Here is a 4,717-nt window from a genome sequence, read left to right on the forward strand (position 1 = left end):
AGCAATGGAGGAAGGTTGAGAGTGCGTATAATCCATGGAGTCAACATTAGTTATAAAGAACTCGCATACTTATTGCAAACGTTTATTAGCCCTCGAAACAAAGTACTAATATGCATGCTCCTAGGGGGATATATTGGTAGGAAAAGACCATCGCTCGTCCCCGACTGCCACTCATAAGGAAGAACATAAAAAATAAATCATGCTCCAACTTCATCGCATAACGAGAGACCATACATGCATGCTTCGGGAATCACAAACCTTAACACAAATATTTTTACTAATCCACATTTACTCTCTAGCATGACTCTAATATCACAATCTTTATATCTCAAAACAAATGCAAGGAATCAAACTTCTCATATATTCAATGATCTTCATGAAAGTTTTTATTATACCCCTCTTGAATACCCATCATATTAGGACTAAATTCATAACTAAGCAAATTGCCATACTATTTATAGGACTCGGAATAATACAAGTGAAGTATGAGAGTTCATCAATTTCTTCAAAACAAAACCACCGCCGTGCTCTAAAAAGATATAAGTGAAGCACGAGAGTAACTACCTAGCTCAAAAGATATAAGTGAAGCACATAGAGTATTCTAATAAATTCACGATTAATGTGTGTCCCTCTCAAAAGGTGTGTACAACAAGGATGATTGTGGCAAACTAAAAAGAAGACTCATATAATACAAGACGCTCCAAGCAAAACACATATCATGTGGTGAATAAAAATATATCCTCAAGTAATTTACCGATGGATTGAAGACAAAAGAGGGGATGCCATCTGGGGCATCCCCAAGCTTAGATGCTTGGTTATCCTTGAATATTACCTTGGGGTGCCTTGGGCATCCCCAAGCTTAAGCTCTTGCCACTCCTTATTCCGTAGTCCATTGAAACTTCACCCAAAACTTGAAAACTTCACAACACAAAACTCAACAGAAAACTCGTGAGATTCGTTAGTGAAATAAAGCAAATAACTACTTTTAGGTACTGTTGTAAACTAATTCCAATTTTATACTCCCTCCGTCCGGAAATACTTGTCATCAAAATGGATAGAAGGGGATGTATCTAGACGTATTTTAGTTCTAGATACATCTCTTTCTATCCATTTTGATGACAAGTATTTTCAGACGGAGGGAGTATTTGTGTTATATCTACTGTATTCTAACTTCTCCACAGTTCATAACCCTCGATACCTCCCATAGATTCATCAAAAAAAGCAAGCAACACAATGAAAACAGAATCTATCAAGAAAAGGACAGTCTGTAGTAATCTGGACTTTAGCCAAACTTCTGTAACTCCAACAATTTTGAAAATTAGCACAACGTAGGCAATTTGTATATCAATCTTGTGTAAAAAAATTCCAAAATTTATCACGCTCTAGTGAATTTTAACAATTCTGCTACTGGACGCAAAAGTTTCTGTTTTTCAGCAAAATCAAATCAAATATCACCCAAATCATCCCAAAGGTCTTACTTGGCACATACACTAATTGAAACACTAAAACACAATCATAACCGAAGAATAAGTGCATATTTGTTGAAAAACAGAAGAAAAAACATAAAAACATAAAATAAAATTGGGTTGCCTCCCAACAAGCGCTGTTGTTTTACGCCCCTAGCTAGGCATAATACATAGATCTAGGTATTGTCATCGTTGGTATTTAATCCACAAGTGGCCCTCATAATAGATTCACATGGCAACTTAATTTTCTATCTTGGAAAGTGTTCCATGCCCTTCCTTAATGGAAATTGAAATCTAATGTTTCCTTCTTTCATATCAATAATTGCACCATTCGTTCTAAGGAAAGGCCTACCAAGAATAATAGGGCATGTAGGATTGCAATCTATATCAAACACAATGAAATCTACGGGCACATAATTCATATTTGCAACAATAAGAGCATCATTAATTCTTCCCATAGGTTTCTTACTAGTGGAATATGCTAAGTGCAAATTTAAAGAACAATCGTCAAGTTTATGGAAACCTAGCATATCACATAAAGTTTTTGGAATAGTGTAGCACCCAAATCACACAAAGCATTGCACTCATAATCTTTAATATTAATTATAATAGTAGGTTCCCATTCATCATAAATCTTCCTAGGTATTGAAACTTCCAACTCAAGTTTTTCTTCAAAAGATTTCATCATAGCTTGAACGATATGGTTAGTAACATCCTTATTTTGATTATGAGCATGAGGTGAATTAAGCATGGGTTGCAACAAGGAAATAGAATCAATCAAAGAGCAATTATCATAATTAAAGTCCTTGAAATCCAAAAGAGTGGGCTCATCACTAGTTAAAGTTTTGACCACGCCAATCCTACTTTTATCAATTTTTTCATTTGGATCTTCACCCTCCAAATTATTGGGATGACTTCTAGATAAAGTTGACTCATCTCCAGTCCCATCTTTATCAAGTTTTATATTATAAAACAAATATTCAATAGGAGTCACCCCAATCACTTTAAGATCTTCATCATGATTATCGTGAAAACTAGAAGAACATTCTTTTCGAACCATTATCTCCTAGCATGCATCCTAGTGGTTCTATCCTTACTTTCATTAATGGAAATTTGGATAGCTTCTAGAGAATCATTAATATCAAGCTTGGGTGGCATAATTCTAATCTTAAAAGAATCAGTCTCATGAGAAATTCTATCAACGTTCCTAGCTAAATCCTCAATCTTGAGCAAATTTTCTTCTACCAAAGCATTGAAAATCTTTTGGGAGTTTATAAAATCTTTAATATTATTCTCAAGATCATAGGGTATCTCATTATAATTTTTGTAAGAATTATTGTAGGAATTACCATAATTATCAAAGTAATTACTAGGTAACGGCCTAGGGTTGAAATTTCCTCTATGCACGTTATTACCGAAATTGTTCCTGCCAACAAAATTCACGTCCATAGATTCATTATTGTTCTCAATCAAAGTAGACAAAGGCATATCATTAGGATCAATAGGAGCATTCTTTCTAGCAATCAATTTCGTAAGTTCATCCATCTTTCTACTAAAATTATTAATTTCTTCAATAGAATGCACTTTTTTAATTGCAGAAGATCTTTCGGTATGCCATAGTATTATCTAGGAGTTTAGTAGCTTCTCCTAATGTGATTTCCATAAAAGTACCACCTGCGACAGAATCTAAAAGATTTCTAGATGCAAAATTCAATCCAGCATAAAAAATTTGTATGATCATCCATAAACTTAAACCATGAGCAGGGCAATTTCTTATCATTAATTTCATCCTCTCCCAAGATTGTGCAACATGTTCATGATCTAGTTGCTTAAAATTCATTATATCGTTCCTAAGGGAGATGATCTTAGCGGGAGGAAAATACTTGGAAATAAAAGCATCCTTACACTTATTCCATGAATCAATACTATTTTAGGCAAGGACGAAAACCGAGTTTTAGCACGATCTTGTAGTGAGAACGGAAATAGTTTCAATTTAACAATATCATTATCCACATCTTTTTTCTTTTGAATATCCCACAATTCAACGAAAGCATTTAGATGGGATGCAACATCTTCATTAGGACTACCAGATAATTGTTCTTTCATATAAGATTCAACAAAGCGGCATTAATTTCATAAGATTCCGCACTAGGGCGGGAGCAATTGGAGTATTAATAAAATCATTGTTATTAGTGTTGGAAAAGTCACACAACTTAGTATTTTCCTGAGACATCGTGGAAAATCAACCATTCTAGCACACAAGAAAACAAAAAGCAAACGAAAAGAAGAACAGAAAGAAGGCGAATAAAAAGGAAAATATTTTTATGTTTCTCTAAAAGCGTTTTAGAAGTGGGGGCGGGGGAGGAAAACGAGAGGCAAATGGTGAATAATGTAAATGCAAGAGATGTGAGTTTATGATAGGTACTTGGTAGACTTGATGTAGAACCTCCCCGGCAACAGCGCCAAAAATTCTTCCTCCTACTTCTTGAGCTTGCGTTGGTTTTTCCCTTGAAGAGGAAAGGGTTATGCAGCAAAGTACAGATAAGTATTTCCCTCAGTTAAGAACCAAGGTATCAATCCAGTAGGAGGAACACACAAGTCTCCAATGATAGCACCTGCACAAAAAAACAAATACTTGCATCCAACGCGATAAAGGGGTTGTCAATCCCTTCACGGTTACTTGCAAGGATGAGATATGAAAACAAAGCTCAAGCGGAGATGGGCTACGGTTTGCTCTCGCTCGTCAAACAAAACACACACACACACACAATGCGCTCACCGTGGTACTAGGATGTCTCGACATCGGCTACTTAAGTAAGGGCTATGCTAACTTTCGAACAGTCAGAAGTTAGCGACAGATCCGAACAATCGATAGAGTATTATATGCATATGCATCGAGTGTACGCAGCCGTTCTCCTGGTTTCTTACAAGTAAACTCCATCTTTTTAGCACATATATGCATGCATTCAATAAAAGAGAAAACTGATGATGACAGTCTAGATCCATTTTAATTTCGAAATTCAAAATATTTTGTAGCTCAAACCTTCGCCCCAATTGAAAAACAGTTTTCATATAAAAGATCATCGCGAGGAGATCTTCGAAACTAGATTCCCTGTTGATATGTTCCGACGACTTTTTCTTCGTGTCAAAAGTTATCAAACCCCGGCTATGTAAGTTACCACGTCTATGATTCATAATTTACCATCTTGTTTATGTAGAAATTACCTAGTACATTGTGAAGACAATTTCTG

The sequence above is a fragment of the Triticum urartu genome, chromosome 3 (assembly GCF_003073215.2).
Source record: "Triticum urartu cultivar G1812 chromosome 3, Tu2.1, whole genome shotgun sequence".
Taxonomy (NCBI): domain Eukaryota; kingdom Viridiplantae; phylum Streptophyta; class Magnoliopsida; order Poales; family Poaceae; genus Triticum; species Triticum urartu.